Below are 10,703 nucleotides of genomic sequence, written 5' to 3'. Positions count from 1 at the left end.
TCTCACGTAAATGAAGTTCAGAAAAATGGCTCAATGATATTTTTATTGCACTAAAACGGACGAAAATCAAAAGTAGATTGTACTTGTACAAATTGTACAAATGAATGTGATATTTGTGTCATTTTGGTCATTTTTATGACTTAAAAAGATCAATAAAGTTCAAACTCTTCCACGTTCTGGACATTTGAAGTTTCAAATTCAGCTCAAACTGAATTTGAAACTTATTTTTAGATTCAGATTTGACCTGTTTGTGCTTTGGACTTTGTTTGAAATTTAATTTGATACAATTTAGGTTTTTATATATTTATATTATATTATTTTGTCTCATTTGGGAAAAGTCTTAATTCTTTCATCTTAATTACATTTGGCAAGTTTTAAAAGTCTTAATTTCCATTTTCTTTGTCAAAAATTGAGAAAATGGCGCAATATTTTGGTAACGTTTGTGTTTTAGCAGTTTATTATATCAAATTCTGCATTTTCCTTGTATTTATCTTTATGTCATTTACGTTTGACTCTTTGTAAATACACTTCTCTTGGAGCCTGAAGGGGGCGCTACGTCTTATATTTAAATTATCTCTTCTATTTTGTTTTTGACAGTTTTGTTTTTGTGCAAATATTATTTTTATAAAGTTTGACTTTTGCTTTTCTCTGACATAAAATCAATAAACTCTGATGTGCAATGACCCTCGGCGCTTTTGCATTCATTATTGAACCTGAAGAGGGGCCCCACCATCACCAGGACCTCAAGAGGGGCCCCACCATCACCAGGACCTCAAGAGGGGCCCCACCATCACATGACCTCAAGAGGGGCCCCACCATCACCAGGACCTCAAGAGGGGCCCCACCATCACCAGGACCTCAAGAGGGGCCCCACCATCACCAGGACCTCAAGAGGGGCCCCACCATCACCAGGACCTCAAGAGGGGCCCCACCATCACCAGGACCTCAAGAGGGGCCCCACCATCACATGACCTCAAGAGGGGCCCCACCATCACCAGGACCTCAAGAGGGGCCCCACCATCACCAGGACCTCAAGAGGGGCCCCACCATCACCAGGACCTCAAGAGGGGCCCCACCATCACCAGGACCTCAAGAGGGGCCCCACCATCACATGACCTCAAGAGGGGCCCCACCATCACATGACCTCAAGAGGGGCCCCACCATCACCAGGACCTCAAGAGGGGCCCCACCATCACCAGGACATCAAGAGGGGCCCCACCATCACATGACCTCAAGAGGGGCCCCACCATCACCAGGACTTCAAGAGGGGCCCCACCATCACCAGGACCTCAAGAGGGGCCCCACCATCACATGACCTCAAGAGGGGCCCCACCATCACACGACCTCAAGAGGGGCCCCACCATCACACGACCTCAAGAGGGGCCCCACCATCACATGACCTCAAGAGGGGCCCCACCATCACCAGGACCTCAAGAGGGGCCCCACCATCACACGACCTCAAGAGGGGCCCCACCATCACACAACCTCAAGAGGGGCCCCACCATCACCAGGACCTCAAGAGGGGCCCCACCATCACCAGGACCTCAAGAGGGGCCCCACCATCACACGACCTCAAGAGGGGCCCCACCATCACCAGGACCTCAAGAGGGGCCCCACCATCACCAGGACCTCAAGAGGGGCCCCACCATCACCAGGACCTCAAGAGGGGCCCCACCATCACACGACCTCAAGAGGGGCCCCACCATCACCAGGACCTCAAGAGGGGCCCCACCATCACCAGGACCTCAAGAGGGGCCCCACCATCACCAGGACCTCAAGAGGGGCCCCACCATCACCAGGACCTCAAGAGGGGCCCCACCATCACACGACCTCAAGAGGGGCCCCACCATCACCAGGACCTCAAGAGGGGCCCCACCATCACACGACCTCAAGAGGGGCCCCACCATCACCAGGACCTCAAGAGGGGCCCCACCATCACACGACCTCAAGAGGGGCCCCACCATCACCAGGACCTCAAGAGGATGCCACTCCCCTCAGGCAGGAGGCCACGCCCCTCAGACAGGAGGCCACTCCCCTCAGGCAGGAGGCCACTCCCCTCAGGCAGGAGGCCACTCCCCTCAGGCAGGAGGCCACTCCCCTCAGACAGGAGGCCACTCCCCTCAGGCAGGAGGCCACTCCCCTCAGGCAGGAGGCCACTCCCCTCAGGCAGGAGGCCACTCCCCTCAGACAGGAGGCCACTCCCCTCAGGCAGGAGGCCACGCCCCTCAGGCAGGAGGCCACGCCCCTCAGACAGGAGGCCACTCCCCTCAGGCAGGAGGCCACTCCCCTCAGGCAGGAGGCCACTCCCCTCAGACAGGAGGCCACGCCCCTCAGGCAGGAGGCCACTCCCCTCAGGCACGAGGCCACAGTCCATCCGGACCAGAACCTCCCGTCATAAGAACAGTTTCTTTCCCTCTGCTGTTGGACTCATGAACACTGCCTAAGCACCTGTCACTCACTGCACCTGTCACTTATATTACACTACATAACTTTATACTTTATATTTTATTATGTAAATATCATACGTTTTTTGTATTAATTGTTCAATGTTGTGTTGTTTGTGTTGGCAATAAACAATTTTCTGATTCTGATCTGAAGTTCCACATGTTAAACACTAGATGGCACCGCTTCACCACTTAAAGTGCACTTCGAGTTGTGAATATGAGAACTTTGACAGGATAATAAAGAATGATAATGATTCAAATACAACATTATTATTAGACCAGATTTAGTCTAGATTTAGTCCAGATTTAGTCTAGATTTAGTCCAGATTTAGTCTAGATTTAGACTAGATTTTGTCCAAGTTTAGAGCAGATTTAGTCCAGAATTAAACCAGATTTAGACCAGATTTAGTCCGGATTTAGACCAGATTTTGTCCAGATTTAGACCAGATTTAGTCCAGATTTAGACCAGATTTTGTCCAGATTTAGACCAGATTTAGACCAGATTTAGTCCAGATTTAGACCAGATTTGGTCCAGATTTAGAGGTGGTTTAGCCCTGTCTTAGTCATTGTCTGTTTAACATTTTGCCTTTGTCTTTGACGGGACGATGTCATGTTCCTAAAATAGCACAAAACTTATCGGACCAGTTTCTTTTCTATTCTGAGAAACGACAAAGAATCCAGTTCAGCTACAAAGAAAGAAAGAAAGAAAGAAAGAAAGAAAGAAAGAAGAAGAGAGCGAAGCAGAGGGCGCAGTGTGTTCTCTGCAAACACTGGAAGCAGGAGAATAAACGCTTTTGTTTGGGCCGAACAAATAAAAGCCTCACATCAAACGGTTCGAGGAGTTCTGCCACGCTACGGAGCAAAAAGGTGTAAACATGTAAAAATGTCCATAAAAAGAATAAAAATGTTCATTCTGTGTGATACATATGGCAAAAGTCAGACCATTTTCACACATGTACTTTTATATTCTTGATAAAATCGATGAAAATACATAGATTTTCAAAGTAAATCTGAGCGTACACATTGATTTAATGTAACTGAGTAAATTAAAGACTCACAACTTTAATGCCATAACATTCCAAACAAGGCAGCAACATATTTGTGTTTTAGAAGAAGACGAGCTCGTGAACAGGACTCATGGAACAACGAGTGAGTGTAAATGAGGCTAAACACGACAGCTGTGTTTTCAGTAAGAGAACAGTGTTCGAATGTGGTTCAAAAAGAGAAAAAGTACTTTTAGCTTCGTATATGTCCTTTAAAGGTTTTTTCTCAAGCATTTTACAAACACCTAATGTAATTAAATCTAAATCTTGACATGGTTGATTTCATATTTATAATGCTGGCCCGTTTGGACCAGATTTAGTCCTGATTTAGTCCGGATTTAGACCTGATTTAGTCCAGATTTAGACCTGATTTTGTCCAGATTTAGTCCTGATTTAAACCAGATTTAGTCCTGATTTAGTCCAGATTTAGACCTGATTTAGTTCAGATTTAGACCTGATTTAGACCTGATTTAGACCTGATTTAGTCCAGATTTAGACCTGATTTAGTTCAGATTTAGACCTGATTTAGACCTGATTTAGACCTGATTTAGTCCAGATTTAGACCTGATTTAGTTCAGATTTAGACCTGATTTAGACCTGATTTAGTCCAGATTTAGTCCAGATTTAGTCCTGATTTAGTCCAGATTTAGTCCAGATTTAGACCTGATTTAGATCTGATTTAGTTCGGATTTAGTCTTGATTTAGACCTGATTTAGACCAGATTTAGTCCTTATTTAGTCCAGATTTAGTCCTGATTTAAACCTGATTTTGTCCAGATTTCGTCCAGATTTTGTCCTGATTTAGACCAGATTTAGTCCAGATTTAGTCCAGATTTAGTCCAGATTTAGTCCAGATTTAGCCCTGATTTAGTCCAGATTTAGCCCTGATTTAGACCTGATTTCGCTGGTTACGGATATTATTTTTAACCGTCACGATCCAGGAAGTCGTCCGTTGGAATTTTTCTGCGATGAAGTACGATTAAGGGTGGAGCTTCAGCCCGATAATTATACCAAAGGTCACGACCCGTCTGTTGCATCATCGCCTTTTGTACCTCGCCTCGTTGTGGGTTTGTCAAGCGTTTTAAATGACGTTCTATTCACTTTGTATTGAGTGATTTTCCTTTGTGTGAATCTCTGTCGTGAATGAGGCTTCCTAGGTGTGAGTCCCAGCGTAAGGTTCTCCACATGCACATTGAAACCTCCCCGGGGCGTAAGGTTCTCCACATGCACATTGAAACCTCCCCGGGGCGTAAGGTTCTCCACATGCACATTGAAACCTCCCCGGGGCGTAAGGTTCTCCACATGCACATTGAAACCTCCCCGGGGCGTAAGGTTCTCCACATGCACATTGAAACCTCCCCGGGGCGTAAGGTTCTCCACATGCACATTGAAACCTCCCCGGGGCGTAAGGTTCTCCACATGCACATTGAAACCTCCCCGGGGCGTAAGGTTCTCCACATGCACATTGAAACCTCCCCGGGGCGTAAGGTTCTCCACATGCACATTGAAACCTCCCCGGGGCGTAAGGTTCTCCACATGCACATTGAAACCTCCCCGGGGCGTAAGGTTCTCCACATGCACATTGAAACCTCCCCGGGGCGTAAGGTTCCCCACATGCACATTGAAACCTCCCCGGGGCGTAAGGTTCTCCACATGCACATTGAAACCTCCCCGGGGCGTAAGGTTCTCCACATGCACATTGAAACCTCCCCGGGGCGTAAGGTTCTCCACATGCACATTGAAACCTCCCCGGGGCGTAAGGTTCTCCACATGCACATTGAAACCTCCCCGGGGCGTAAGGTTCTCCACATGCACATTGAAACCTCCCCGGGGCGTAAGGTTCTCCACATGCACATTGAAACCTCCCCGGGGCGTAAGGTTCTCCACATGCACATTGAAACCTCCCCGGGGCGTAAGGTTCTCCACATGCACATTGAAACCTCCCCGGGGCGTAAGGTTCTCCACATGCACATTGAAACCTCCCCGGGGCGTAAGGTTCTCCACATGCACATTGAAACCTCCCCGGGGCGTAAGGTTCTCCACATGCACATTGAAACCTCCCCGGGGCGTAAGGTTCTCCACATGCACATTGAAACCTCCCCGGGGCGTAAGGTTCTCCACATGCACATTGAAACCTCCCCGGGGAAGTTTTCCAGTCGACGGTTTTCTTGGGTGACGTGTCCACTGTTGTGCCACTCATCCACCAGCACCAGCACCACCAACACTCATCCAAACAAAAACGTGTTTTTGTTTTGTTTGCGTCCTCGGCCCGTTCTAAGCGTGGAAGCGGCTGAAGCTCTGGACACTGGAGCCGAGTGAAACGTGAGACCAGACGTTTACTGTCGACTTCAGCGTTTCCTCTGTGAGCTCCATCCGGCCTCAGGTCAAAGGTCACGGGTTTGTTTGACACTTTGTGTCGGTCCCAAACTGATGTAAATCCAGAAAGATTCTGTCCTTATTTATTATATATGTATGTATGTGTGTATATGTATATATGTATGTATATATATATATATATATATATATATGTATATATATATATATATATATATATACATATATATGTATATATATATATATGTATATATGGACTAAACCAGGTCTAAACCAGGACTAAACCAGGTCTAAACCAGGTCTAAACCAGGACTAAACCAGGTCTAAACCAGGTCTAAACCAGGTCTAAACCAGGACTAAACCAGGTCTAAAACAGGTCTTAACCAGGTCTAAACCAGGACTAAACCATGACTAAACCAGGACTAAACCAGGTCTAAACCAGGACTAAACCAGGTCTAAACCAGGTCTAAACCAGGTCTAAACCAGGACTAAACCAGGTCTAAACCAGGTCTAAACCAGGTCTAAACCAGGACTAAACCAAACCAGGACTAAACCAGGTCTAAACCAGGTCTAAACCAGGTCTAAACCAGGTCTAAACCAGGACTAAACCAAACCAGGACTAAACCAGGTCTAAAACAGGTCTAAACCAGGTCTAAACCAGGTCTAAACCAGGACTAAACCAGGACTAAACCAGGACTAAACCAGGACTAAACCAGGTCTAAACCAGGACTAAACCAGGTCTAAACCGGACTAAACCAGGTCTAAACCAGGACTAAACCAGGACTAAACCAGGTCTAAACCAGGACTAAACCAGGACTAAACCAGGTCTAAACCAGGACTAAATCAGGACTAAACCAGGTCTAAAACAGGTCTAAACCAGGTCTAAACCAGGACTAAACCAGGACTAAACCAGGACTAAACCAGGTCTAAACCAGGACTAAACCAGGTCTAAACCAGGTCTAAACCAGGTCTAAACCAGGACTAAACCAGGTCTAAACCAGGTCCAAACCAGGACTAAACCAGGTCTAAACCAGGTCTAAACCAGGACTAAACCAGGTCTAAACCAGGTCTAAACCAGGTCTAAACCAGGTCTAAACCAGGACTAAACCAGGTCTAAACCAGGTCTAAACCAGGACTAAACCAGGTCTAAACCAGGTATAAACCAGGTCTAAACCAGGTCTAAACCAGGAATAAACCAGGTCTAAACCAGGTCTAAACCAGGACTAAACCAGGTCTAAAACAGGTCTAAACCAGGTCTAAACCAGGACTAAACCAGGACTAAACCAGGACTAAACCAGGACTAAACCAGGTCTAAACCAGGACTAAACCAGGTCTAAACCAGGTCTAAACCAGGTCCAAACCGGACTAAACCAGGTCTAAACCAGGACTAAACCAGGACTAAACCAGGACTAAACCAGGTCTAAACCAGGACTAAACCAGGACTAAACCAGGTCTAAACCAGAACTAAATCAGGACTAAACCAGGTCTAAACCAGGATTAAACCAGGTTTAAAACAGGTCTTAACCAGGTCTAAACCAGGACTAAACCAGGACTAAACCAGGACTAAACCAGGACTAAACCAGGTCTAAACCAGGACTAAACCAGGTCTAAACCAGGTCTAAACCAGGTCTAAACCAGGACTAAACCAGGTCTAAACCAGGTCTAAACCAGGTCTAAACCAGGACTAAACCAAACCAGGACTAAACCAGGTCTAAACCAGGTCTAAACCAGGTCTAAACCAGGTCTAAACCAGGACTAAACCAGGACTAAACCAGGACTAAACCAAACCAGGACTAAACCAGGTCTAAAGCAGGACTAAACCAGGTCTAAACCAGGACTAAACCAGGTCTAAACCAGGTCTAAACCAGGTCTAAACCAGGACTAAACCAGGTCTAAAACAGGTCTTAACCAGGTCTAAACCAGGACTAAACCATGACTAAACCAGGACTAAACCAGGTCTAAACCAGGACTAAACCAGGTCTAAACCAGGTCTAAACCAGGTCTAAACCAGGACTAAACCAGGTCTAAACCAGGTCTAAACCAGGTCTAAACCAGGACTAAACCAAACCAGGACTAAACCAGGTCTAAACCAGGTCTAAACCAGGTCTAAACCAGGTCTAAACCAGGACTAAACCAAACCAGGACTAAACCAGGTCTAAAACAGGTCTAAACCAGGTCTAAACCAGGTCTAAACCAGGACTAAACCAGGACTAAACCAGGACTAAACCAGGACTAAACCAGGTCTAAACCAGGACTAAACCAGGTCTAAACCAGGTCTAAACCAGGTCTAAACCGGACTAAACCAGGTCTAAACCAGGACTAAACCAGGACTAAACCAGGTCTAAACCAGGACTAAACCAGGACTAAACCAGGTCTAAACCAGGACTAAATCAGGACTAAACCAGGTCTAAAACAGGTCTAAACCAGGTCTAAACCAGGACTAAACCAGGACTAAACCAGGACTAAACCAGGTCTAAACCAGGACTAAACCAGGTCTAAACCAGGTCTAAACCAGGTCTAAACCAGGACTAAACCAGGTCTAAACCAGGTCCAAACCAGGACTAAACCAGGTCTAAACCAGGTCTAAACCAGGACTAAACCAGGTCTAAACCAGGTCTAAACCAGGTCTAAACCAGGTCTAAACCAGGACTAAACCAGGTCTAAACCAGGTCTAAACCAGGACTAAACCAGGTCTAAACCAGGTATAAACCAGGTCTAAACCAGGTCTAAACCAGGAATAAACCAGGTCTAAACCAGGTCTAAACCAGGACTAAACCAGGTCTAAAACAGGTCTAAACCAGGTCTAAACCAGGACTAAACCAGGACTAAACCAGGACTAAACCAGGACTAAACCAGGTCTAAACCAGGACTAAACCAGGTCTAAACCAGGTCTAAACCAGGTCCAAACCGGACTAAACCAGGTCTAAACCAGGACTAAACCAGGACTAAACCAGGACTAAACCAGGTCTAAACCAGGACTAAACCAGGACTAAACCAGGTCTAAACCAGAACTAAATCAGGACTAAACCAGGTCTAAACCAGGACTAAACCAGGTTTAAAACAGGTCTTAACCAGGTCTAAACCAGGACTAAACCAGGACTAAACCAGGACTAAACCAGGACTAAACCAGGTCTAAACCAGGACTAAACCAGGTCTAAACCAGGTCTAAACCAGGTCTAAACCAGGACTAAACCAGGTCTAAACCAGGTCTAAACCAGGTCTAAACCAGGACTAAACCAAACCAGGACTAAACCAGGTCTAAACCAGGTCTAAACCAGGTCTAAACCAGGTCTAAACCAGGACTAAACCAGGACTAAACCAGGACTAAACCAGGACTAAACCAAACCAGGACTAAACCAGGTCTAAATCAGGACTAAACCAGGTCTAAAACAGGTCTAAACCAGGTCTAAACCAGGACTAAACCAGGACTAAACCAGGACTAAACCAGGTCTAAACCAGGTCTAAACCAGGTCTAAACCAGGACTAAACCAGGTCTAAACCAGGTCTAAACCAGGACTAAACCAAACCAGGACTAATCCAGGTCTAAACCAGGTCTAAACCAGGTCTAAACCAGGTCTAAACCAGGACTAAACCAAACCAGGACTAAACCAGGTCTAAACCAGGTCTAAACCAGGACTAAACCAGGTCTAAACCAGGTCTAAACCAGGTCTAAACCAGGTCTAAACCAGGACTAAACCAAACCAGGACTAAACCAGGTCTAAACCAGGTCTAAACCAGGACTAAACCAGGTCTAAACCAGGTCTAAACCAGGTCTAAACCAGGTCTAAACCAGGACTAAACCAAACCAGGTCTAAACCAGGTCTAAACCAGGTCTAAACCAGGTCTGATTCAGGACTATCTCTGGACGAGCAGCTGTGCACATAACGTTTATGACAGAGACATTTTAATTACACTGGAGCCATAAATGTTCTTTACTCTTGATATAATTACTATTATAAGTCCATGAGATAATCTCATCCCTTTGGACGTTAAAATCACTACCAAAATATAATGATCCTAGAACCATGAGAGGAGCTGATTGTGTCTCAGAAGACGCTCAGGACGTTGTGACGTCGCTGCAGCTCCAGGTTTCACATGAATGTTTCAGTTTGTGCTGGAAAACGGTGAAACGGAGCCACCGGCCCCAGCTTCAGGTGACGCTCGCTTTACTGGGACCAAACCGGGCTGAAGCCGGGCCCTGGAGCGGCCCGCGGCCCCCAGCTTCAGGTGACAGCTCGTTAGCCTCCTTTATTAATTAACTCCAGGGTCGTTCTCAGGTTTAAGTAAATGTGAGGCCCATTGCACCAGCAGTGACAGGGCCCCTGGGCCGGAGCCGCTGGGCCACAAGGGCCATCTCAGGGGGACTAATTGGGAAGAATTATTATCCTACTATTATCCCCCATGTGTGTGTCTCTCTCTCTCTCTCCCTCTCTCTCTCTCACTCTCTCCCTCTCTCTCTCTCTCACTCTCTCTCTCTATCCCTCTCTCTCTCACTCTCTCCCTCTCTCTCTCTCTCACTCTCTCTCTCTCCCTCTCTCCCTCTCTCCCTCTCTCTCGCTCTCTCTCTCTCACTCTCTCTCTCTCCCTCTCTCTCTCTCTCTCTCGCTCTCTCTCTCACTCCCTCTCTCTCCCTCTCTCTCTCTCCTCTCTCTCTCTCTCTCTCTCTCTCTCTCGCTCTCTCTCTCTCCCTCTCTCTCTCTCTCACTCTCTCCCTCCCTCTCTCTCTCCCTCTCTCTCTCTCTCTCTCTCTCTCTCACTCTCTCCCTCTCTCCCTCTCTCTCTCTCTCTCTCGCTCTCTCTCTCTCACTCTCTCTCTCTCCCTCTCTCTCTATCTCTCTCTCTCTCTCTCTCTCACTCTCTCCCTCTCTCTCTCTCTCACTCTC

The sequence above is a fragment of the Eucyclogobius newberryi genome, unplaced genomic scaffold (genome assembly GCF_026437365.1).
Source record: "Eucyclogobius newberryi isolate DKJ021-1_F unplaced genomic scaffold, fEucNew1.0.hap1 SCAF_22, whole genome shotgun sequence".
In the NCBI taxonomy this organism is placed as follows: Eukaryota; Metazoa; Chordata; class Actinopteri; order Gobiiformes; family Gobiidae; genus Eucyclogobius; species Eucyclogobius newberryi.
The sequence above is the reverse complement of the archived record's forward strand: the minus strand, read 5'-3'. Positions refer to the sequence as shown.